Source organism: Zeugodacus cucurbitae, chromosome 2, assembly GCF_028554725.1.
Source record: "Zeugodacus cucurbitae isolate PBARC_wt_2022May chromosome 2, idZeuCucr1.2, whole genome shotgun sequence".
NCBI classification, from domain to species: domain Eukaryota; kingdom Metazoa; phylum Arthropoda; class Insecta; order Diptera; family Tephritidae; genus Zeugodacus; species Zeugodacus cucurbitae.
The window spans coordinates 55025797-55053745 of record NC_071667.1 but is presented as its reverse complement, the minus strand read 5'-3'; the positions used below and the strand labels follow the sequence as shown (position 1 = coordinate 55053745).

At 32.9% G+C, this 27949-nt stretch overlaps 1 protein-coding gene across 1 annotated transcript in view; it reads left to right on the top strand.

Moving 5' to 3' along the window:
- The window catches only part of LOC105209557 (headcase protein), a 191327-nt gene that overhangs the window by 78149 nt on the left and 85229 nt on the right, over nucleotides 1–27949 (top strand). The window lies entirely within an intron of this gene.

The following is a 27949-nucleotide window of genomic DNA, read 5'->3' as shown; positions in this document are numbered from 1 at the left end:
ATTTCAATTACTATATTATATAATATAATATTTTTTCATTGTTAGAAATACTGTAGCTCAAGGCTCTTCCCTGCTCCGTCTATCACCAACATCAAATTGTATTTCAAATGCCGCTGTCAAAAGTGTCTAAAGGAGTGAGGTATTAGGGGGAAACGATAATAGCAATATTGTACGAAAACTTAGTTACCTGTAGCTTTTTTGTTCTCCAACTTCCATTGTCTGACTCGTTAGTTATTGATGTAAACCCGACGATGCGGTGTCCCGTTTTGAAATAAAACAACAGTTATGACATGCAGGATATACTTTGAAATCATTGAGTATTTGTGAGTCATTTCTTGTACAATAGTTAACCAAGTAAACACTTTTATAAGGTTTATCGAAATTTTTTTTTTGGTTTTGAAAAAAAAAAAAATATTAAAAAAAAAACAGAAAAATCAAAAAAATTTAAAAAAATAAAACATGAAATCAATTAAAAAAGTCTAATAAATAAATATAAAAAAAAAATTTAAAAATTTAAAAAATAAAAATTAAAATTTAAAAAATAAAACATAAAATAAATTAAAAAAAATCAGAATATTAAAAAAAATTAAATAAAATATTAAAATAAATAATAATTTTTTAATTAAAAAAAAAATAGAATTTAAAATGCTTAAAGTAACAAAAATTAAAAAATAAAAATAATTCATGTTAAAAAAAAATAATAATTTGAAAAATTCTATATTTTTTTCCAGTAGTACAACCTCTTTGGCTTACTGTATTATCCAGAATTCCCCACGCACGTAACCTTAGCACCTGACATAACATAAAACAATTCAATTTAGCAAAATTCGCAGAAAAAAACACATCAAGCTTATGCGCCAAAATATATGCTTTCAAATCATACCGCTACCTGCGCTCTCTTCCTCTCTGGTCAATATGCAAACCGAATTGAGCGCCAATACTCGTATTTTTGTTGCTTTTATTTTTTCTTTTTTGGTTCAACATAAGCCACGAGCAGCAGCATCATCGCTGTAGCAACAAACATGAAAATAGTTGCGAATAGTTTTGTTGGCAGCAGCTTATGTTACCCCCCTGAATCTCCTGCTTGGCTTTGCTTGGCAACCTTTTGCAAATTGTATTGAATTTATACATATTTAATTCGTTTCGAAATGCATACAATTTCCATTCGCAGTCAAAATAATATAAAATATGCGCAATAGAATAGAATGTCTGCTTTGTGTGTGTGTGTGTGTGTGTTGCGGCGGCGGCAGCAACAAAAGAGCGCAGTAATTCGAAAGTGCTGATCTGCTGCAGCTGCACACGGCGTACGAGTGATTTCAGACAGCTCTTTACATCGGTATTGGTATGTCTTCTTGTGTCCGTGCCTATGGGAATGTACTAGCTAGTTGCTGGCTGTTAACCTGGCTCGTGCCTTTCGTTCTATCGCAGCAATCTCTTCCGCCACTCTCGACTGTCTGGCGGATTGCCTTTGATGTGGCATTGATATTTCCATTTTTTGTTTTTGCTCACTTCTTTTCGATATTCTAAAGTGTATTTTATTTTATTTTTTTTTAGTTGCCTTTCACTTTGCGCGCTTTCGTCGTTCAACTTCTCTGCTTCTGAAACTCCTAGCGCGCACTTGTCGGCATTATCCTCCAATAGGGAGCATACATTTCGTGCTTATTAAACTTTTTCTTCGCTTGCATATTTTTGGTTATTCGATTGTGCAGCAGCTCAGCAAAATGCTTACTTTTTTCTTTTTGTTGCTTTTATTTTTTTTAATTTTTCTATTTTTCTTCCCTTTCCATTGCTTCGCTTGCAGCGCGCATTAAGTTATTACAGTATTACTTTGAATCGTCGCTATTTCTCTCACACCTCTAAATTCCGGCGTCCTGCAAAACTTTTGTGAATTCGAAATCCACTACAATTACGAAAAAATATGCGAAAAAGTTATTTGCTTATTGGAATTCCTCGGAGAGCAGAACTTTGATTAGTTTTATATGCATTTGAGTATTGCATTTTTTTTTTTGTTGTTGTAATAGCAGACATATTTTGTATACTTTTGGCTTTGCTTTCGTATTTAACTCTTATTTGCATATATCTTTTACAGTTTAAACAGTGAAACGCCATATGTCCGTTACTTTGTGCCTCAGGCGGGCGCTTTCCTACTCTCACTCAAAGCAATTTTCTCTTCTTCTTCGTATTTACCTAATTAACATTTTTTGTGAAACACCTCCCGCTTAGCATGTTGAAATCCAATTAGCAGCGGTAAGTCAACTTCATGTGTTCATCATTATTAATCCCTTTTAAATGCGCTCGCCGCGCACATTTTTCTGCCACTTAATTTAGACTAATCAAATTTTGAAACTGTGACTTCAACCCTTTTTGAGTAACTCAGCTGTTGATTTCCTTCTTTTTTTATTTGTACACTTTTTATTGCGCATATCCTTCGGCAACATCATCTGTCAACATTTTTCGTACTTTTTACTGTTATTTATTTTTTACGGTAGTTAATCATCACTGAGTGTTAAGGGTGTAGTCAATCATTGGTATTAATTAGTAAAGCATCTTATCTATGATATTTGAATTTGGAAAATCCTTGATATGTTTACAGGGATAATTAATTATGCGTTTCTCAATTTTTTTTTAACCCTTTTGTGATACCTTGTTACCCCTTAGATCTATGATAAATACTTTATTACGTGTTTGAAAATATTTTTCTACCCCCTTTCATTCTTTAGGTCATAATTTTCAGAAAAACCTTTCATTCTTCCTTACTTGTTGCTCATGTGATGAGTGATGATCTAAACACTTATTACTGAAGTGCTTCCTTTTTGGTTTTTGAAAACGGCTTGATGATTGATTATGCAAAATTTTCGACACTCGGCGCGATTGCTTTCAATTTTGTATATTTCATAATATTTTGATATTACTTCTGCCCAGTGTTCTCTATGAGGCTCTATGTTCCACCTAGGAACTACGGAAAAATATATATATATTCCAGTTATTTAAAATAATACGTTGTGATTAACAAAAAATTAAGCTTTTCTATGTTCAAAGGTCAGAGTTCAAGCTTAAAACACTATCAAGAAATCCCTCTTGAAAAGTTGTTTTACGTCGCTAAACCACTGAGACTCTCTTGATTATTGTTGTTCTTGCTATAATATAAAACTAAACTTACATAGTTTTGAAGACAGTCATTTCAGTAATTTGCGGTCATGTAGTGTCGATCGTCGGGGTAGTTATCGACGTGGTATAAACTTTCAACTTCGGCTAGTCATAATCATTTTTTTTAAATACCTTAACACAAGATTAAAACTGCTGAGTTATTTCGACCCAAAAATTTATTTGAATACAACCATCATAACATGTTAGTAGCAATTAACGTTTTATCTGTCCAGAATCAGTTCAAATTTGCTCGACATACACTTCCTTATAACTGTCACTTCTGTCATGAAACTACTGTCAATTTGACATCCCGGGATTTTGAGTGTTTTTGTTTCATCATAACATTTTAGTAGCACTTTAGTTTTTATCTCTCCAGAATCAGTCCAAATTTGCTCTCTCACTTCAACCATGAAGCTGCTGTCAACATGACAACTCGGGATTTTTTTTTTTTCTATTTAACACCTATTTCTTACACTATCATTCCCACTCTCCACATATCACAGCTTCACAGCCGTTTTTGCGGATTGTTGTCAGCTGTGACAATTGCTTATCAGCTACTGTGCAACTATGCGGGCGTTGTTGCAGCAATTACAACTATGCAAACCTATGCAAACTACTGAGTTTGCTGTCAACTTTATTCTACAAAACTTGCAACATCGCGTAATATTTTGACAAAATTTTTATTTTTCATGCATACCTTGACATTTATTGCCGCCAGCTGACAGTGGCGATAAAATATGCTGGCTGGCAGCACGACAGTTTCAGCTTATTGCCGGACAGTTGGCTACTTGTCAACGCGCTGCTGTCATAGCCTTAAGCTCAGGCAGTCTCATAATTTCCGCAAACCATCTCCCGCTTTTTCTCGGTGACCTCATCTCGCCAACGAAGTTGCTACTTATCATCTTTGTCAGCAGCAACATTTCTGTTGCATAACCATGGTTATCCACATTTTTTTCTTTTACTCTTTTATGCCTGCAACGCGTCAATTTGCTACAGTAGTCGTCACTGTAAGCGTTTGTGCCATGGTTTTGCCTTTGTTGCTGTCACCGCTTTTGATGTGTTGCCTGCCATTAACGGCGACAACATGTCGTCTGCAGTCGATAGTTGTTTTGCTTTTGTTTTTGTTGCTGCTTTTTGCTTTTTCTTCACTATATATATTATTGAGTCTAATGCTGGTCGCGTCCCACCAATCTTCAGTCTTCGCGTTGCGCTTTCAATGTCAATGCCGACTGGCAGACAGGTTTCTTTATTGTTTCGTGTTGCTACCGCCATTGTTTATGCTGCAATTGTGGTTCCTGTAACTCAAATTGTTGCTGCATTTAACCGTCAATTTGCTTAAGAGATTTCAAGTTCAATGTTGCGGGTACCAGTATATACAAATGTTACCAGTTTAAAATGGTAAAAAAAAAAATTTTTCTACTTTTAAATAAAAAAAAAAAAATATTTTCATTGTAAAAAATAATAAATTAACTAATATTTTTTAAAATAATTTTCTCGCGATCCGCCATGTCACCTATATCTTCAAAATCTTTAGCAAATATCTCCACTCTTGGTTCATTATGACCCTACATCCCTACTGGCGTGTTAAAGCGCTCGCTTCAGCTTCTTTACCTCATTTTGGCTTCGACTGATTTGTTCGCCTTTGAGTTTGTAGCTTTCAATTTGCTTACTTAGTAGCTTTGTATCTCCTAGACTGTCTTCTACTTGGCTTTCAAATCAAATTAATTTACTGTTACAAGCTGGTGGCTTGTAGCTACACGGTACTTCAGCAGCTTACTTTGTCTGCCAATTTTGACTCACGAACTCACACATGCAACTGTTGCAACATGATTTCGCGCTATTCTGCGTGTCTGCCTCATCGCGTAACTCCTCGGTTTCTGTTATATTTTGCATTTGGCATGGAAATCACTCAGAATTGTAAGAAATATTACTTCGCAAATGCGATTACGAAGTTTAATTTCACTTTTGCCAATTTCTGATGTGCTGCAACAAACACACACACACACATATATCATTATAAATATGCGATTCAAGCAAAGCTTGACTGCTCATTTATTGGCTTGGCAGTCTAAAGGCATTTGTGGCAAGTAGTAACATTGCTGTCTTTGGTTTTGAGTACCATTGACCTTTAGACTGTGCTTTTCTTGAGAAATATTTGTAATACTTGCAACATTTTGTGTGTATTAATTTTTTTTCGTTTTTTAGTGTGGCATGTTAGTCAATTTTAAATATTTTTTTTTGTTGCATGCAACACATAAATGTGGTTTATGATATTTTTGTATAAAAATAAATTTTATATTCACATTCAAATATTCATTATAAATCCACTCCACATCCTCGCGTTGTCACTTCAAATCAGCTTCAATCACTTCAAGCGCTGAGTTCTCATATATCATGTACCCAGGCATTTGCATATCTATACCCACTATACAAATGTCAATCATGCATTATTTCAAAATACAAATTAAATTTCGTGTATGCATTCGTTTTCTATATGTATGTTGTTGTTTATAAGCGCAGCTTGGCTCAACTCAGTTGAGTGCTTTTAAATTGTGTCTGGCCAATGGCATACCTCAGTGACTTTCAATTTGTACTGCATTTTAAGCAAATGATATGTGAGGCAAGCTTGGAAATTTTATTGACTTTTGTGCTGTTTGTGCGCGTTTGCCTGTAAATCCGCAAGACGTAATTAAAATCATATTGGCAACAATAACAAAAACAGAGCTTCATATATATAAAATTATTAAATACTCACACATTATACGCCTACACACCACAGGGTTGCACTTAGAAATCAAATTAGAAAAATGAACGATGTGTTGCAAAAGTAAGGTAATGCAGTCTACTTTAGTGAGGGAACCAGATGGAGTGTGGGTATAGGCGTGCGGTCTTAATTTGTGTTTTTATGATTATGAAATGTATTTTAATTATTTATTTAATGATATTTAATTGGCCCTATTAAACGAAATTTATATAGTACAACTTCTCTTAAATAAGTTTTGTATTAAAATATATATATTCCATTCGATTACCTGTAGGAACTTGACATCCGCTCGGTACTTTCGAAAAAAAAATTTATTAAACTGCCAGGCGTTAGCTTATAAAGAGAAAAAAGATATGAAGCTTACCGACGATGCTCATTGTACCGTTAAAACCGTGTGATCAAAAAATAACGGGAATTTTACATATTATCGTATGGAGACTATTTTGAAGCCGACAATATTAATAATGAATGGTACATATTTATTAAAAAAAAAAAAAAAAATTCCCGTTATTTTTTGAACACACCTCGTAGCTTCGTGTGCTAACTTGATTTCATTCTAAACTATATCTACCACTTCTCTAATAACTTTTGAATCGATGAAATTCGGAAAAAGCGCAAATTTTGAGCGCTTGAGCTTGGCTTGAGGCGCAGTGTGCTTCTTAATAAATAACACATAAATTTTCATTAAGTAACATATACTTAAATATTACGGCAATATCTTAAAAAACAAATAATATGTACCCCCAGCATATGAGCGAACATTTTAAAATATTCAGCATATTTCTGCTGAGTGCTCATAAAAAAGAGTACTACTATCAATAAACACCCACTACTAATTACAGCATTTGTTATTGTAATTGTAAGAAGTGGTTGAGAATGTTAAACTCAAAGTTTGATTCGAAGTAATATGATGCCTAAGGTTCTTATGGTTTTGAGTTTTTCTGTTTTTATCATTCCTTCAATTGTTTACATTGATCAGCATTAAAAGTAATGTATACAAGCCGGCTCATTATGGGAGTTGCCGTTGTAAGCAAACACAATATGTGTAGGAATGAGCAATATTTGAAAAAAAAATGCCATAAAGTCAATAGTAATAATTTAAAAAAATGAGGTCAATATGGCGCGACATTTTAATTTTGTTTATTATTTTACACAGTATACGCTCCCACAATTTGTGCTGACCGCCTGTCGAAGGCGTTCAACTACGCCCAGTTGTTTTGTTTATATGGAACTGTCTTGCAGGGCCACTCACATAAATCATATACAACATTTCAGAACTTCTTGGTTTCATTTGTTTTTGTGAAGAAATTTTTGTTTTGAAAATAAAACTGTTTATTTTCAACAGTTCACTTGAGCGCAAGTTCGGCACTTCTGACTTAATGAAGTCAACAACTAACTACTTGCACTTTATGTGGAACACTTTCTTTGAAGAGCGCTAAAAATTGTAAATTTTTTATTGACAAAGCAAATTGAGTACCTAAATGTGTTTGACTTAATTTTTCACTCCATTTTCTACTAAAATTCCATTTTTGTTTTAATGCTATACTCATCACTTAACCCATTTAACTTAACTTAACTTTAGTTCCACTTATTTGCGCCAGAACTCATCTAATATGCCTTACAATTACCTGTAATACCATTGAGTTGCATAATGAGTTAGTTTTTTTGTTTAAAATTCATGTAAATGCCACTCGAATAAATAAACTCATTAACTAATTGCACTGAAGTAGTTTCTAATGTCAGCCAATGTAGCTGACACTGACACTTCCGCACTAATAGTTCTTAACGATCTCTTATTACGAAAGCAAGTAGAGCTGTTTAAAGCGCTCTTACACTGTTATCTTCCATTTGATTTTTTTTTTTTTTTGCAAATGTGCTTTTCATCTGCTTTTTCAAGTGATCGTTTTGTTTTTACAACTGTCACATCACTGAAAGTTCACACAACTCACTGTTGTAGCGGGCAACGAACGCTCGCATCTGTCACTTGATGCTAATGACATTAATGATGCCATACAAAATCAATCAAATTCAGTTGTTCGTGCGTTGCTGGCACTTTAGATTTCAAATATTTTAAATTTAATGATTTTATTCGTGGTTAAACACTTGAAGATATTTGAAGCTGGTGGAATTTTCTTTATTTGTTCGGTTCAAATATCTTTGAATCGTTAGATGACTCAATTAGTGTGTGCCTTAGTCGATTATCTTTAAGTAAAAGTAAAAAATGTTCCTTCCTGCTTAAAGCTAGTTATAAATCATATTAAACATATTCTCTGAAGACATCTACCATAAACAGGTTTGTTTGTAGTTTAGTTGAATTTAGAATCATTGCAAAGTAATGGAATTTTATACTTAAGGGTCACTACTGTTTCGTAACATCAATATAAGATGGGCGAGATTGGAACACATTTCTCGTACACTCTCATAAAACATAGAGAACAATAAAATACAAAAATATAGAAATAAAATAGAAAATAGAATAATCAAGTATAGGAGGTATAAGAACTTGGAAACTTGATTATCTGCAGAAGAAAATCGTTGAAACCACCTAACAGACGTCTGTTATCTGACAGTTTAGGTAATAACTGTAGACCTAAACTACGTCTGTAGTAATTTATGTAGAGACCAAACGTTATGTAGAGACATCCGATCTCGAACAAACTGTAATTAATGAAAGTGACTGTAGCTGTTCTCATGACTCTCGAGTCTACATGACCAGAACTAACTCCGATTTACATCCGGTCAAGAGTTGTCAACTCGGCGGTATTTCTTCTAATATTTTGGAGAATGTTTCTAGGAAAACAGAAACAAGAGATCGGTTGAAGAAATCACTTGTTGATAGTGTTGTTGATGCTATATATACATTTTTTGAAGTTAAGGGTGAATATTTTCGAAAAATCGATTAATTTTTTATCCAACTAAGATACAGTTAGTGCGTTGTTGCGGTATAAGGACCTCGTATTTACACTTGCAACACATATTACGGTTATTGAACGAGAAAACTATGAAAATCGTAACGCCTGGTTAACAAACTAGACGAAACAACGAAATAACAACAACAAAAGCGTAATAAATTTAAATTAGGTTAAATATGTAGCATAATAAAACTTACAACTGCAACACAGACTAGAAACAATGCTACAACAACAACGAGAACAAACGGTTTCTATGGAATACTAGAAACATAGAAAAGCGAAATGCATAAAAGAACAATTTTGCTGAATAACATGAAAAATATATATACAAAAAAACAAAAAGAAAAATGAAATGTACAACAACAAGTTCGCTGGCGCTCGTAAAAATTAATAAACATGAAATAGTAAAATACAAAAATGACTAGACCAAACGTATGAATGCAACACTACGCAGTAGTTGATGCAACGGCAACGCTGCAAAACCAACAAAAGCACAGCAACAACAACAAGTGAATTGTAGCAGCAATGGCAATAGCTGTACACACTTGCATAACAACAACAACAACAAAATGAAAGGCGCAATTTTACTAATTAAAATTTTTAATGTCTGCCACTTAAGCGAAGTAATAAAAAGATTTAAATCAGAAATATGCGCAAAAATACATATTTACAAAATATACTAGGTGCGTTACGGCAAACAGTTGTTTTTGCAAATATTTTTTTTCCCAATTTTTTGTACCTTTTTTTATTTTTTTTTTTCAATTTTTTTTTTTAATTTTTTTTATTTTTATCCATTATTTTTGCCTGCCGTTTTGCCTTAAGTTAGCCTGCACAGTTGTTGTGCAACCACAGCGCTGCACGTCAACAGCAAGCGCCCGAACACTGACCAGCCCCACTGCGACGCCTAGTGGCCTGTACTTGAAACTGGACACGCTCATGTAAAATAACTTGAACTAATGAATTTTGCGAAATTGCAATTTACACGAAATGAAAATAAAAACAAAAACAGCAAAAACAATAGCAACAAACAGCCGCTAAATTAGAATAGAAATGAGTTGTTGTTGTTGTGTCACACACACTCACTCACTCATTCAGTTGCATTGATTGCCGTGTAAAATTTTGTATTTCTTATTGTTGTTGCGTTTTACATTTGCTGCGCATATTCGCGTATGTGGAGCGTGTCGCATGGAGCGTTTTGTTGGTGGCAGTGCACGAAAAACGCTCGCTTTTAAAGTGTTGACGCACTTGAATGACACACAGTGTGCACAATGCGACGCGCTGGAAATTAATAAATTAAGTAAATAGCAACAACAAGCCAACAACAAAGACTAAACAAACCAGCAATTGTTGTGCAACGCTATGGTACACCCGAAAATGCGTCTTCTAATTGTGAATATATATTTTTAATTATTCTTAAAATATATTTGTAGTAATTGTTGTGGGGTTGGGCGCTCAAAATGTAGCTATTTACTTTAATTAACAAAAACAATAATAATTCTACAGTTGTTTACTTAAACTTTCACGACTGCGTGGGCGCAGAAATGCGCGGCGCCTGCAAAGTGTCTGAGAATGCTGAGCTGAGTTGAGTGCTAGGCTTGGAAAAGTTTGAAACCCATAGTTGTTGACAATACTAGTCTTATGCTGTATAAGTCGCTGCAAGTTTACGCTTTGCCGCCCATTGTCAAAGTTTGCAGCGCTAGCTCTGGAGGTGGTTGTTGGCAACACCATTTCGCTTTCGGTTGACAGAAAGTGGGTTTTGTTGTGACAGTTTGGTAGAAAAATGCAAATATCTGCAGCGATATTGTTGTTGTAAAATATTTTTATAAAGTTAACTTTTATAAAGTTGTTGGTGTAATAATAGTGAATGTTGTTTTTTGTAATAACAGTGCATGTTAAAGAGCTATGAAAGAACCTAACTAAGTAAATAAATTTTAAATAATTTCAATACAGAGGGCGTGCGATATATTTCAAAACATATTTGCCAGTGTTGCATCAGATAACTGTTTTTAAAGAATTTTATACATTTTCAATTAGAATTTTAAAGATTTTTTTTTTTTAATTTATGTATATACATTTTAACCCCTTCAATGTTAGCTGGATGCCTCGAAGACCATTCAGTCTTAACGACTTCTCACTTTTATTATTTTATGGGATCTGTAGTAGTCTTTAGACCTCAATGATATACACTGCATATTGAGACAGATACTACTATCTGCTTAAGGCAGTAGTCTGCTTTAGAAGCCAAAAAAAGCGTTTTTTAGCCTTTTTTTTAAAGGGAGGAAAATGATTGCGGTAAACGGAATTTTAAGACGATAGTGTACTATATTTAAGGCTTAAAAAACAATATTTCTTATTAAAATTTTTTTATAAGTTTCTTTTCTTTATGAACTAAAAAAATTTACTAAAGTAAAAAGTTGAAAAACAAATAGTTTAAATAATGCTTTTGTCCAAACTTTTTTAGTTCAAATAGAAGATAATTTCATACTGAAGCTAGATCACTTTGGTTTTTTTCGATCGGACATATATACTTTTTGCTATCGCCGACACCGTTTTCTAACACTTGTGAAAATGAAAACGCGAGAAAACGCGCTTTAAAGTATGCCTGAACATTCGCACCTGCTCGACGCTCGGCCACTAAAACTGCTCTAGCTTCGAAAATATGTCGAATTGGCCTCTGGAATTTTAAAGACATATTCTTGGATAATTTTGGAAGAGATTTAAAACAAAACAAAAAAAATCGATTTTCTGAACCTGCCTTAACGACTTCTCACTTTTATCATTTTACGGGATCAATAGTAGTCTTGAGACCTCAATGACATATAGAGTACACTGTATACTGAGCAAGAAACGATTTATTTGCTTCCTGATTAAGAAAATCTACTCTTAATTTATTATTATGGACTATGTCTAATAATTGTATCTAATTATATATATCTCAGATCCCTTACTATATTACATAAAACACTACAAATAAACATTGAACGACCTATACTCCTATACTCCTATATTTCTAAATTCTAAAATGTCTACTCGCTCAAAAATATCCACCAGCAATTCAATATTGAATACAAATTAAATTATTTTCAATTACTCGTCACTACTTTCAACAAAAGTTTACTCCAGCAACAATCCAGCTACCTTGCCACATTACGCACTTAACTTTGTTTTGAAAAATTACCAATTCTTAAAAATTACTACACGACTTATAGCAGCTGCCACGAATTGCCAATCGCGCACCACAAACCCCTCATCATAATCAGAAAAGAAAAAAATCTGCTCTGTGTCATCTGCAAAGCAACGGCAGTTCACAACACCTTTGCTCAACTCTCAACCGTTCGCCAGTCACCGCAGCCAAACAGCAAATCACAGTCGCGTTGTCAGCGCGCAGCATTTAATGCCAATGACAGTTGTCTACAGTCACTCGCCTCCCGTTTTATACCCCGCTAACTATGCGTTTGTCTGTCGGCTGCGCGCCTGTTCCCCATTTCATGTGCTTTGGCATACCCTATCGATGTAATACTTTAAGCTTTATTTTATTACCGTCATTATTGGTTGTGAGATGAGATACTTAGTAGTGCTGTAGAAGATACTGCTCGCTTCTTCTTCTACGATTTTCATTTCTTTTCATATGTTTTTTTGTTTTTTTTTTCCGCTTTCATTTGTGCGACATATCGCAATACCACTGGTTTTTTTAGCTTTCCAAGTAGTGCAAATGAAGCAGCAATTTTCCCTGCTGCTACTAGTTTTGGCTGGTTCGTCTGCGGGGCTTTTGTTGTAATTCGATGAACATAAAACTTAAGACAGTTTTTCAATTTTCCACACAGCTTTTATGGGTAATTTTGGTGAATAAGAAAATATGTTGACGCCATTTCGGTTGGGTAAATCGGCAATAAGTGGCGTGCTGATCTTGAAACTAACGAATTTAGTAGCGTCAAGAATTTACGGTGGAGAAGAGAGGTGAAGAAGTTTGTCTTCTTAATTTTTGTGTTTTATATTTTTTTTGTGCGTAAAAGTTATGAAAAAAACGCAGACAGATGTTTTTTGTTTTTTTAACAAAATAATTTACAGTGGTGTCCGAAATATTAAGTCCATTTTTTTTCTTGTGACTTTCAATATGTTCAAAATATATTTTTTATAAAAATATTAACTAAAAATATATTTCTTTTATTATAACGGTTTTTATCAGCTCTTTATTAAGCGCTCTATATTGCTGGACGACACTGTATTTGTCTATAGTACTTGCTTCTAAGTGTTAGGCATAAAATATTTTTTAAAAATAAAATAAATTAGTAAACTAGTCACGATAAAAATTGAATTTTATAATATGACTACAGTGAGGCGTTGATAACACTGTTCACCATTTAAATGAAAACCATTTTAATAATGGTAAATTTTTTATTTTTATTTTACAAACTTTTACTCAATTATAGAACTCTGTGTAAACTGTACCACGCAACATTAAATTTTGAATTTTATTTTTCGAGGCTCTACTATACTAAATGTTTCACTTTAATCAAAATTTAAATTTTTTTAAAATTTTCTATTGTTTTCTGCTCAGCCATAAAATATTAATTTAGAATTTCTACAATTTCTGTCAAAAAGTATCCTTTTCGCACAAAAATATCGTAGCATTTGTAGACACGAAGCCATGAATAAGTAACTATGCTAGTTGCTTCAGTAGAAATCTCGGAGTTTTGTGCGTAACTCCAAAGTGTGTAAATTTTTAATGCCACAAAGCAGCAACAACAGCATGTCAGTAGTCAAGCAATGACAACAAAAAATAACCGTAATAATAATAATGCACATAAAAGTCATACGACCAAACTTTGAAGTTTAAAGCCCATTGTAGTCCACTGACTGTCCTCGGCTCCAACGCTGTGGCAATATTTGCCATTTTATTTGCTCCATGCCACTGTTAGTGCAAAGTTTCCGTTGTCTGTTCGTTTGCAATGAAGTTTTTTTTTCCTTTTGTGTTGTTGTTATTTGTATGTGTGTTTGTTATGCCCGCTGCCATAAGTGCCACTGACCTTTAGCATTTAAATACCTGAATGCATCAAATATGCTTAGTATAGTATACCCTCGGCTGGCATTTCATTTTATTCTGCCAAGTGCCCTTATTTGTTTAACAACAGCACACACACACGTGTGTTTATATTATGTTTGTATGTGTGTGTGTGTGCGTTTATGGCAAGACAATAATGCAAACACCTGTCTCTTGGCTGCAGACACTCGCATGCCCAAATAAATATAGCTTTTAAATGGTTTCGTTTTTTTTTTTTGTTATTGTATTTGTTGTATTTATATTGCTGGTGTGCTTGTGACCCTTGCAAATTTGAATAACTTACGCTGTGAACCTGAAAAACCAATAAAAAGTTCGCGTAGCATTGGGTAAATATTTATCGATTTGTGAAATTGGAAAAAAAATGAAAGAAATAAGTTCAAATATTGCTGTTCGATTTAATCGGTTTGCCTGTCATAGGCATTTTTTTTATTAAAAAATAACATTAATTAAATTTTTTTCCTTTTAATTTTTTTATGAATTCTATCTTTATTTATTTATTTTTTAAATTTTCTGATTTTAACAAAAAAATTTAAGTTTTTTGCTAAAAAATTAATGGGTTATTTTTATTATCTTAAAATATGTTTTTTTAAATAAATTTTTATTTTATTTTTTAATGAATTTTTTTATTTTAACTATTTTTAGTTTTTTCTAACAATTATTATATTTTTCCTTAATAATTTATTTTTATTTTTAATTATTTTTTTAAATTGTTTATAATATTTTAATTACTTTTTTTAATTATTTATTTTTTTCTGATAATTATTTTTATTATTTTTTAGTATTAATTTTTTTAATAATTTTTTAAAGCTAATTTTTTTAGTTTAACTACTCTTTTTAAGTTTTTTATTTTTAATTTTAATTTTATTTTTTTAATAAATTTGTTTTATTGTTTTATACTATTTTATAATAAATTTTTTTATTATTGTTGAATAATTTTCTTAATACTAACTTTTTAATTTTTTCCATTATTTATATTTTTTTCTGATAATTATTTTTATTATATTTTAGTATTGATATTTATATTTTTTTAAATTATTTTTTAATTCTAACGTTTTTTATTTTTTTCTAATTTTTTCAATTTTTTCTATTTTTTTATTTATTTATTTTTTTTTATTTTATTTATATATTATTTTTATATATTTTTTTTTAATTTCTTATTAAATTTTAATGATTTTCTTTTTATTTATTTTTTAATATTTTTTCTTTATTATTATTATTTTTTGTTCAATATTATTTTATTTTTTATATTATTTTTGATTTTAATATCAATATTTTTTAAATGATTTTAAATATTTTTTTTTTTAATTTTTCCAACTATTTTGCACCTAATTTTTCTTATGACTTCTCTTGAAGGCAATAAATGCTTGTCAATAATAACATCACGCACACCGGTGCGTATACGTAACATCAGCTCAGTCGCCACAATCTATCCGATTATACTTCTCTATATATATTATTTATCAAATGCTCTGCTTCTCAAGTTCAAAAACCTTATTAGTAGGCCATTGGCAGAAGGTACATCCAATTTGTGTGTGTCTGTCCCGCTCTCCACTCGACTCCTTACCTGCTCTAACAGCTTCAATCATAAAGGTTAACACAGTTCACACATTGATTTGTAACGGTACATATTAAAAACGGTAAGTGCTGCGCAATTTGCGCAATAAATTGAAAATGAGAATGTTAATAAAAGCCCACCCGCTCCCCTTGCATTACAACGCCCGCTTAACGGTGAGCACAAAAAGTTCTCACGCGTGCCAAAACTGCAACAAAAAGAACAAAAAGCCTCATGAATTTAATGAAACGCACTGAAGTGGCATATATAGACGTGGGCTCATGATGCTGACGGCGGCGGCATGCCACAAATACGCCAAATGCTTAAACGAACCATAAACACAATAATTTGCGTTTATTTCGAGGACAAGGTCATGGCTCCCGAAATAGCGCGCACACATACAAACACTTACAAAGAAAAAGTCAAAAATAAGAAACCTCGGCAATTCGCCGCACCGCCTATGCGCCTGATGAAAACTGTTAAGCAGCCGAAATTTCATTTAGACCCAAAGGCATACATATACCCACAAAGAACCGAAAGTTTGTCTGCTGCGGCTGGCATGAATGGCTCAAAATATTTTATTTCGCTCTCTGTTTTGCTTTTATTTTTTGTGCGTATCTTCGGTTGGTGCGTGCTCGAGTTTATTAACATTAGCCCCGAATAGGTAAATAACACCTCATCAAATTGTGCATACACTACTCTAACGGCACTTTGTACACACGGCGCTGCTGCCTCCGTATTGCTGCGCACCCAGTAAATGTCCCTAGAAAAGTTTACGACAGGCGTGTGCGCGCGAAGGCCGGTAGGCCTTGAAATCTGCTGCAGCAGAGGCAAGAAATCCTTGACACAAGGGCAACAAACTCGTCAAGTGTTTGTACGCATTCGGTATTCTCCTTCAATGCTGCCTGCCGGCGCACATGACCATGACCATAATTCTCACGGTCACAATGCAGCGCCTTTTTCCTGCTGCATTACGAGGAGCCAACCTTCTGCAGTGTCATCACTACTGCTCATGCTCCTATTTGTTGGAGCTCGCGTGTGCGAAGCAGTCATTGCCACGGCCATGGCCATGGCCAAGACGTACGCCGATTGCCGCACGTGCAACGCACTCGCGTGACGCCGAAGGCTGTGTGTATACTTTTTGTCGTAGGCTGCTTTTAGGCGCATACACATTTTCGTCAGGCGCTCTCACACTCGACTTCGTGCTGGTTGTTCGCTCGTTTACTCTCGTCTACTCATATATAGTAGAGTACCTTACGAGTCCTTCCTGTGCGTACGCTTTTGCTATAGGCTTTTTATTTGCAATTTCAATGGCTTTCAGCCGCTATTACTGCGCATGCCACGGCACGGCGGCTCCGTGCCAATCGTTACAGCTCGTCGTGTCGTTTCCCAGCCGCTTGCTCGTGTCGTTTATCCTTAATGTTCGTTTTTGTTGTTATTGTTGTTGTTGGTGGTGTGCGCGCTCGATGTCGTTGCCTGCACTTTTCATAGGCGCCCAGTTCAATGACCTCAATACATGTCGACTGCAAGCAAAGTTGGCGCAATGTCTGCCGGGTGGATACAGTCGGCCTGAAGTAAGGCAGCAGCTGCACGCCGCATGGTGGCATGGGTGGCATTCAACGCAGACGGTGCGCCTTTTTACATACATATATACTCATTTTCTCTACATATTCTGTTCGTTTTTGGTATACCGGCCGGGCACTCGTAGGCGCTCAATGGCCTTTCGGCTTGCCTCAACCTCTAGCTCAACGCCTGCCAAGTTGTGCTAGTCATAGTGTCGTTGTTGTTGTTATTGTGTGCTGAGTTTTATGTTGCTACTTCTTTGTTTGTTTGTTTTCATTTCAAGAGCGAGAAAAACGAAACTCGCTTAACTGCCTGTCGAGCTTTTAAAATTTTCATGACTAATGTCAAGGATACGCTTGTGGGATTTCCATTTCAAGTGTGCGTCGTCTTGAATTTTTTGCGTAATGGCGGCGATTTAATTTTAAAACTTTTGCCGTTTTCAATGCCAGAACGTGAAAGTTTTTGGATTTCTTTTTTGTTTTTGTTTTATTTTATTTACTTTTTTGGTTTTATTTTTTCTTTTTTATATTTTCGTTAACTTTTTTATATTTTTTAGGATTACTTGTTTGGTTAGTGTCTTACTTTTTTTGGTCTTTTTTATTATTTTTTTGTTCGTTTTCTTCGTCATTCCGTCTTGTTTTCTGGCAATTGATTGGCTTTGTCTCAATTTGGCTTTAATCTTTGTCTTAAGCTCCTTGTCAGCCAACATCTGCTTAACTTTAAGACATTTTCTTTTCGTTTCATAGTTTTCTCCTTAGTTCACAATTTTACTGCTGTTTTTGTAGCATTCTACACTAATCTTGTTGCTTTGCTTGTTTCTTTGAATTATGGTTTATGACTTATATGCGTCTTGTGACTTTATTACCCAAAAATCATATGAAATTGCAATTCTTACTTAATTTAAATGCAAATGTTCGCTATTGTGTGAATAAAAAGTGCGTTGACTGCTTTGCTTGGAGTAGTCTAAAATATATATGAGTAAAAGTTTCGATTTATGTTCTTTTTATAGCTTATTTGTAGCCTAGTTGTTGTAGTATGTTGGTCATATTTATGACCCTTAAGATACATGTGGTATATATTAGTCTATATGCATCTAATTCGTGCGAACAAATAGTGTTAATGAAGCATCAGTGTATAATTAGTCATCTAAACTTTTAATATTGCCACCTAATAATTCTTAAATGTCTCCTTCAGAATTAGTCCCTTATGTTTCCAGCTAATAACTTAACGCTTTACGGTTTCAGCAAATTCTTTAGTCATTCTTAGATATTTAGAAATCTTCTTTGGAGCTTTTAAAGCTTTATTCTCATCTGTAAAGGTTCCAAGACTAAACTCAATCTCTAATTACATTTCATTCACTTTACTATTTGATGGGACAGATCTCTAAGCAAAAACAAAAATTCGTTTTCAATCTGTTGCAGACAAAAGCTTTAAGTTCTGTCATGAAAGCTTCAATGCTTTTGAATAAATTTTATTATCGAGACCTTCCGGTTATCATATAAATATGATAAAAAGCTCGCGATCTTCAATTTTTCAAGATTTTTTCCAAATATGCTTTTTCAACTTTGCTCTTTTAAAAGCTTCGTCGAATACCACTTTCTCTTTAGTGACACTAAGTCGATGTAGTGCTGTTCTTAGACTTTCTTTAGCTGATCTAGACGTTAGCAACTAAACTAGATTCCTGAGTTATAATGATCTATAATTTTTATTTAAGACTTATGTGAGCTGTAGCGTATATAGTACTTCTCAGTATTCCCACATTATTAACTCTAAGATAACTAATTTGCTAACCTATTTACATGTAATTCAATAGACTCGCATAACTCAATAATAGTAGTTTCACCAATAATAAAAAGCTCATCTTATAAGCTCCGGAGGCTTACGTTTTAGCCTAGGGCAATCATAAATGCCACTATTAAAAGCAAATAATTATATATAGGAGGATATATAGGATCATATTGATTTTCTTTTTTATTAATTTTACAGATAATTTTTTTTAATACCAACAGAGCTTTTCATGAAAGCGTAAGCTATTTAAAACCGCATTGTGCATTAATAATACTTTTATTATTATTTTTTATAATGTTTTTTTTACTCTTCACATTTCTCTTGTTCGCCGACTGCAAAATGCACTTTAATTATGTGACATGAAAAATTCGCCCATTAAAGTCGACACATACATCTCTACACGCTTAAGAGTCAGTGCGAAAAAACGCTTGAAAAATCGCTGTAATGTGTAGACGGTGCGACAAAAAACCATTGCGCTTACACTTGACAATGATAAAGCGGATAATTACATGGATCTGCGTCAATGAATTGAACGAAAGTGAACGTGATTTTTATTGCATTGCATTTGCTGCGCATGCATGTTTGTTGTTGTTGTTGTTTGAATTGTTGTTTTTTTCATGTCGCGTGTATGTCGACTGCGCTTATAACGATTATTTCAGCTGCCACCGACTGCTTGGTTGGTTAGGTTGGCAAGCCTGGGTCGGTTGGTCGGTCGGTTGGTTGGTCGCTTGGTGGGCTGGCTGCCAGTCAGGCGCTTCAATTTGTTGGTTTGTTGCTCACGGCGGCAGGAATTAATTGCATTGCTACGCAACAATGATTTGCCGTTAATGACACCGACGCTGACAGAGGGCACAAAGGCATTTATCTCCAATACTACTGCTGAGTGTGTGTGTGTGTTTGGGTACGCAGACAAAGTTACAATATATTTGAACGGTATTTAATTGAAATGGGAAAAATGCAATTTATTTTAAACGAAATTAATTAAAAATTTAAAGAGAAAATGGAATTTAAAATTTCAAAAATATAAAAATTTATAAAAAAATTTAAAAATTAAATAAATACAGAAAATCAAAAATTAAAAAAAATATTGCTACTAACGAAAAAGTTTCAAAATAAAACTGAATTTAAGTAAGACGGTTTAATATTGTACTTAAAAATATAAAAATTACTTTTATTTAAACATTTTTCATTCAAACTAATAATAGAAGGTTCAACTCTTGCTTGCTTCAACCTGAGCTGTCATCGCATCGCCTTGCAACGGCTGCCACATCTTCTCTCGCTTGTTAGCTGAGAAACTATATTTTCATAGTTTTATACAGCATTAATTCTTTCTTCTTCCTTAAAGGTTTTGGCTTCTCCATATTATATGTCCAGACATTTTGATAAATTACCGCTGCAATCACCCAGCTCCAGTAGTTGCCTCCCTAAGTTGCACATAAGACTATTTGGTCTGTGCTTCTGGTTTGCTATAGACTAGCGCTTCTTTAAAAAAAAATAAAAAATTAAAAATAAAAAAACAATAACGAAGCAACCAATAAATAAAAATTGATTAGACGGTAGTTGATGTTTAAAGCGAGCATATTTAAGATTTATCGTTCTACAAACACAGCAAAGTGGTTGTGGTAAATTAAAATAAATATTAGTGAATGCAGACTACGCGAAGTCAATTCCCTCCCCCTAGCGCTAAATCAACTTTTCTTTCTTTTCATCCCATAACTTGCCGCTTGTGCGTTGTGGCCTCATACAATACCTTTGGGTGGCTGGGTTTCCTGTGACGCAACGGTCATCATAATTTAATTAATGACTGTCACCATGCTAATAAAAAACGTTTGATCGATTTGCAGTATAAATACAGAAAAAAATTTTAGTGAAATTATAATGAAATTGTATTTTTTTGGGTAAAGTAAATAAAATTTAAGAAAAATCTGTACAGTAAATAAAATTGTAAAAAATAAGTTTATTAATTACGCATTTTCTTGTGGTTTAAAATTTCCTTATTTCAACATTTGTGGTTAGCTCATATTTCATTTCACTTTTTTTTTTAATTTTGATAAATGAATTTTTGACTGCATACATTTGCATAATTTACAATGATAACAGTTGTATATAAATATATGTAAACGTTACGGCTTACTTTTTACAATGAGCTAATGTAGTTGTTCAGGCTAAAAATGTTATGATAACACCCCAAAATCAGTAATCTTATAAATACAAGGAATCACATTTTTGCTTAAAGCCGTTTTAGTATAGCTGTATGTGTTGTTTTTTTTATATAAATTTAAATAAAAAAGTGGTTTATAAATACATTTCAAAGCAAATATTAAAAATCATTGCATATCGCAAGGCGCCAACACGTATTTTTGCATTTTTTAGACTTTTATGTACCTTTTTTCAGAAATGTGTGCTTAGAAGACCCCCACTAAAATTTTCTGGCGCACAATTCGCTAGTATATTTCAAAACGCTAGGTTGTACACAAAATCTAATAAACGAGTTTTTGAAAGAAAAATCGCCGAAATTACCCGTTTGTAAGCGAGATAATGAATTTTAATATACTACAAAATTCTTCCTCATGAAATTTTACTATCTAATCCCAAACTAAGTATATCGCTCACTTAAGATTTTAAACGACCAAAAGCATGCTTAAGTTCGAATTCACTTTTCTATTTGATATTTAGTGGTTTAAGTGACTCACCCTAATTTAAAAATAATATTTTTTGTGCTTTTTTTCAAGCAAGTAGTGTGTATTTTTTATTGAATTTCCTCGACGTATTCATTTTTCATATTTCATTTACATAAATCCATATTTTTTAGTGCTTTCTTTACTATCAATTGTTTATTTAACATTTGCATAATTTCCCCCAAAAGATTTCCACCACAGCTGTTTGACCAAAGTAATTAATCATAATTTCTACACTTCTTCAAATAAGTTGTTGTCCTTTTAATAGCTTTTTCTATTCAGTTTCACTTCTACTTATGAATTAAAAAGTAATGAAATTGGTAAAAAAATATATATTTAAAACGCGTTTAACATTAATCTTTTCTCACTTAAGTCTGTTTGAATGCACATTTTATATTGCGTGTCCTGTCGCCTGTGGCAGCTACATCATCCTTTCTTCGAATGCGCATTTACTACAATATTTGTAATGTTTATAGCTTCCACTTGAGCGCGCATTTGCCTTCCATACATCTCTGGCTATGCGTTTAACTCACTTTTCGCTCGTTGAATTAACCTTTCCGTTAAAGATTTGTTGCAAGCATCTCTATTTGAATGCTGTCGTTGCACAATTTACGCAGCGCTAACGGCATTTATTTTTATTTTTTATTTTGCACTTCTATATTCTATGTGTTTGCTTATATGTCTGCTTAATGTGTTTTCGTGCGCGCTTCACCTGAAATTTTAGTCGCTTTTGATCTAAAGCGTTAGACTGTAAACTATGCGATATATATTCGCCACTAAGTCGTCGTTGATTACAGCAGTTAGTTTAAGGTTGCAGCAAGCTGTAGACATGCATGAAAATATAATTTTTTTGTTGTTGTTGTCACGAAAATATTGCAAACACCTTGAGTTGACTTTAATTTCATTGAAAAATCGAAAGCGTAATTTCTTGGAGGCATGTGGTGCAGTTTTTAGCGCTTAAAGAATTAAGCAATTTTTTAAGTGAAATTATTTTATTTGATTTTAAGACTCTCAAATGGATAAATTAGAAGCTTAAAACCATTTTCAAAACTCTATTAAATACACTTTTACGATAAAATTGATTTTTGCATCTTTAAATTGCCTTTAAGCAGCTTTCAAATACCTCTCAATACAGTTCACTTCTCTTCTAACGCCATTAGTACTTGCCACAATTCTCTGATAGTCACCATTCAAACGCTCCCACCACTTACACTTGACATACGACTCCACCGTATCAACCATATGCATATGTGACGCAGCTGCTGTTGTGCGGTTTGCTTGTACTGTCTGTCTGCTGTTGCTTAATAATAAATTTTATTTGCAAATGTTTATCCTTTCGCTGGCATTTTGTACTTTTTTCCCCCACACACAGAGCACAGACACCTCTTCATACATCTATTTGTACAACTCCTTTGCAACATACACATATAACGGTCTGTGTCAGTCGTCTCAGCTGCTTTGCAATACAATGCAATAAACTCTTCCACACCTAATTTCAATTGCAAAATGATGATAGACATTACTGAAATTGTTATGATGGCTCTTAACAAGTTCGTTTACACCAAAGTGTCAGCTGCAGTCGCAGTCACAGCAGAACGGAAATCGAAGCAACAACAATAATAACAACAACATAATATTATATGCATGCAATAGTTCTGCTGTAGACTGCATGCTTCATTGTATGTGTCTATGTCTATGTTCGCTTGACAGTTGCTTGATTTGTTCGCAATCGAAACTAATATGATCGTGTGAAAGCAATAACAACTGACACTTGACAGCTTGAAGAACGCACTCAGTCGTATGTAAAAATTTGTGAAATAAAATAACAAAAACAAAAAATACATGGCAGTATTGACTTCATAAAAATATGTAAGCAGCTTTGTTGTAGGGAAATATTTATGTTCGAATATATGAAGAGTTCTTCAACTAAGGGAGAATGTTATCAAAATATGACAAAATAAAAAAATAAAAAATGAAATGAAAAAACTCACATTGTACATCTAATGCAGCCACAGTTCGAATATGAGCGTGCTGCACTAGCTTGAGTTGAACTTTGTTTGCACTTTCACTTCCGGTTTCACAGACCGCAGTGCTTATTAGATGGTTTCTAATGTAGTGCAAAAAAGTTCATTTTCTTCTTTTTTTATGCAGCAAAACTCACATAAAATCAAAAAAAAGTATAATTTTCTAATCAGTATATATATTCAATATTTAAAGATGTAGATTTTTTTTGTTAAAAATTTTACTCAAAATCGCTTAAAAATTTAACACTCAAGTAGGTTAAACTGTAAATATATTTTTGAAAATATTTTCACTACTCAATATAAATATTTGAACGCATTAAAATTTCAATTCTTTAACTAAAAGTTGTTTAAAAACCGTCGCAGAAGTCTTTACACATTTAAAAGTAATATTTTTTAACCTCCAACAGCTACTCCCCAACCATTTCCTTCATACTATATACAAATATACGCTTATTTATGTAAAAAATTCCTACAACCACTTTTGTATCAGTCTGCTGTCGGTCATTGAACGCTTTCGTTATTGTCACCTCAATCGTGTGTTTTTATGCGCGCACGGCCAGCATACGCATACAAGCACAAGCGCGCAAAAAAGCCGTCACACTACTGCGCGTTGCCTACTTCTAGGGGCCACAGTCCGCCATGCATGGCTTGCTGTCTTATCAACGTCCACTACAACTCCGCGCTTATGCTTTGTTGCAATATATTTTTGTTTTTTTTTTTTTCTCAGCATTCTTTTATTTTTGGTCATTTCTTACAGCTGTCAACCGAGCCGAGCGCCTGTGCTATCTGCTGTGGCGCATCTCTCTATGGGTACTTTTCCTTTGAAATACTGCTGCTCTTTGGCATTTAGTAACTTAACTTGCATGCATTGCTTGTATATTTTCCATTGAATGTGCTTTATAGTGCGATATTGACATTTCGATAATGGTAAATGACAGCTTGTTTGTTTGAAACTATCTTTTGCCAGCGCTCGGATGGGTGTGGTTGCGAATGTACATATGTATATTGCGATTTTTTTGTTGAAAGAGTGAAATGAAGGTTTTAAAGTATTAAATGATTTTTGTTATTTAATAAATTTTAATTTTAATTTATTTTTTTTTTAATTATTGTAATTTTTGTGTTATTTTTTTTGTTTTTTTTATAAAATTTTATAATTTTATATTTTTACTTTTATATTAATTGTTTTGTAACTTTTTTAGTAATATTTTATTTTTATTTATTTTATTTTTTTAATTTTTGTGTTATTTTTTTGTATATTATATTTTATTTTTATATTAATTTTTTTATTAATATTTTTTTTTTTGTTTTTTTATTCTTTTTTATATATTTTTTTCTCTATTTTTTTCAATTCTTTCTATTTTTGTACTTTACACCAATAGTTTCTTGTTGCAAGCGCCTGTCTCTGTTTTCTGACTTGGCTACCTCTAAACTGTCTGCATTAATCGAATCAGTATCCTTTACATTGTCAAAGAAAATTCAACTTATTGTTATTGTTGTTGTATTTTGTTTTTTATATGTTGTACTTGGCATTTTTATAATTAAACTTTTGTGCTTTTCATTTAAAGTTGTCCGTGTGCGTCAAGGGCATAAAAATACACTTGAAAAAATTAACTGGAAAATATTAGGGATAGGTTTCAAATATTAAAAAAAAAACATGCTAAAAGTCAGTTTAAGTCTATTAAAAATATTTTGAATTTCAATTTAACATATTTATATTAAAAAAAAAAAATATTAAAATACAAAAAAAAATTTATAAATAAAAATTAAATAAAAAAAATATTAAAATATTAAAATCAATTTTTGTTTATTTTTTTTTTTTAATAATTTTTTGTTTCATAATTTTTTTCATATTTTTTTTTAATTTTTTTAATAATTTTTTTTCTATTTTTTTATAATTTTTTTTTATTTCATTTATAGAAGTTTTTCATCTCATCATTTCATGAAAAAATAAATATAATTTTCTATAAACAAATTAATTGATATTGTTTTTAGATTTCGCTTCTTTGCAATTTATGTCAGAATTCATCTTTTAAATTTCATCAAAAAAATTCTCTCGGTGTATATTCTTTTCATACAAAACTTTCAAGTAATTATCTAATAAAAGTGTGTATGTTTGTGCTAGACATTTTAACAGTTTTTGCTTTCAATACAATTTCGATTAAATTAATATTGTTGCTGTTGTTGCACATTGACTGTACACTTGGGGGAAGCACAAAATTGCAATACGAGTGGTTGCAGTTTACAAAAATTAAACAACAACAGAATTTAATATTGCCTCAACGTGCTTAGTTACTATAAAGCAAGTGCTGAAAGAATCTCCCTTCAATTTCCCAAAGTAACTCGGAAGACCAACTAACAAACTACCAGAAGTTGGTGCAAAATGTTAGTTGCCATTTACCTTTAAACTACCAAAGACACACACACACTCACACTTTACAATGTCTGGCTGCTCGTTTATTTATTTATTTTATTTTATATTTTTTCTTCACTGTGACTACAGTCGGCAAAGTTTTATGGAGCGTATGATGCATATTTAAGGCCACTAACTAACTCAACTGTGCGCACGAGTGCTGGCGTGCGTCGCTTCCTTTGCAGGGAAAGTAAAATGAGCTCGTCAAGTTGCTGGTGTTGTTGTAATGTTGTTGTGGAGTCGTAGAAGTTTTTGCAACTGTAGACATGCAAATGTTTGCATTTTTCGGCTTTGGTATTTGTTAGTCTAGCGGCGGCTAAATAACTTTTAATTTCGAATTTTCCCTATTTAATTTTTTTTTCGAAGAAAGTTTTTCGTACTATTTGGCGTATAGAAATTTGGAACTTGAGAAATAAAACTATTTTAAAAATAGTTTATTAGTAATTACGGTTATAAATATTCGGATTTTTTTTTTTAGTTTCCTCTCTCTCTCTTTCAAAAACTTTCTCGATTTGTTGCTGCCTAGTTTTTACCATCAAAAATATGGCATTCGCGACAGCTCATTTTCAGTGTTGTCAAACTATTTCATTTGAACTCATTTGTCTGTTCGTTTCGGCACTCTCTAATCGTCGTTGAATCGAAGTTCGAAATTCCTAAGCTGCTTTGAATATATATGAAAATTTTGAAAAACATGTAGAACATCTCCAGTTTCATTTCTACGCCACTAATATATCAAATGCCAAATTAGCGCAGTTAGCGGTGAAATTACAGTCCCAGTTCGTAAATCTAGTGGTACTTACTCATATTGCCACTACAACAACAACGGCAGCGTAAACACCAGCTTTTAAGCACAACACTTGGACTCGAACCATTTCGAAATTTCCTGCAACTACTACAACAACAACCAGCAATAACAAGAACAACAAATGAGTCAACAATAAATGCGCTCCTTTGTCAGGATTATTGTTTCATTTGTGTTGCTGATCGAAATGGTTATTGTTGCCGGCGAAAGATTGCGGGCATTGCCTTGCATAACACAGCAGTGATTACCAGCCAGCCATTGCAGTGTGCTCACTAAAGGTACGCACACACCTCAGCCACTGTCGTTCATGGCCGCCAGCTATGTCCGTTGGTTGGCTGTGTGTTCGTGTTTTAAGTGCTTTGGTCGCTATAAATCGCACCTGGACGTGGAACTGACGTGTGCACTCAACACCGTCGCGTACAAACGCAGTCAAGTGGTATTTATCCAACAACAACAAGTACAACAATTGCATATAATATTGCGACTAACGGCACTTAATAACGAAATTAAATAAACGTTGACCGGACGGACACAAGCAGTTAGTTAGTTTGGGAGCATGTTGTATGTTGCGCGTGTTCTCCAAGGATCAAGTGGTTGTTGTTGTGATGTTGTCGGTGTTTAAAATTTGTTGTTTTCTTGTTTTTAAAGGAAGTATTACGCAAATATTATTTTAAAGCTGTTTAAGTTAAGTTCGAAAAATATTTTTTCTCGAAATTCGTAAAAAAAAAGTTTGAAGTTCGAAAAATACTTTTATAATATTTATTTAAAGCTTTTTAAGTGCTAGCAAATCTAAGTTCGAAAATATTTTTTTCGAAATTCTTAATAAAAGTTCGAAGTTGAAAAATATTTGTTTATATTATTTTCAAGTTATTTAAACGCTAGCAAATTGAAGTTCGAAAATTTTATTTTTTCGAAATTATAAAAAAATTCGAAGAAATGTATACTATCATTTTAAAGCTCTTTAAGTGCTAGTAAATATAAGTACGAATTTTGTTTAACTTCGAAAAAAAAAATGCGAAGTTCGAAAAAAAATTTTGTCACAAATAAAAACTGTTGCTAACGCAGTTTATAATTAAATTCATTTATTGTTTTAAATAATTTTTTGTTGTACTGAATGTTTCATTTATTTGCCCAAATTTAGTCTTTTTACTTTCCTCTCTCCACTGTCTTCAACTAAAATTTCGGTTGCTGTGCTTTGTAGTTGTATTTTTATTATTATTTTTGTTTTTTGTATTTTTATTTTTGTC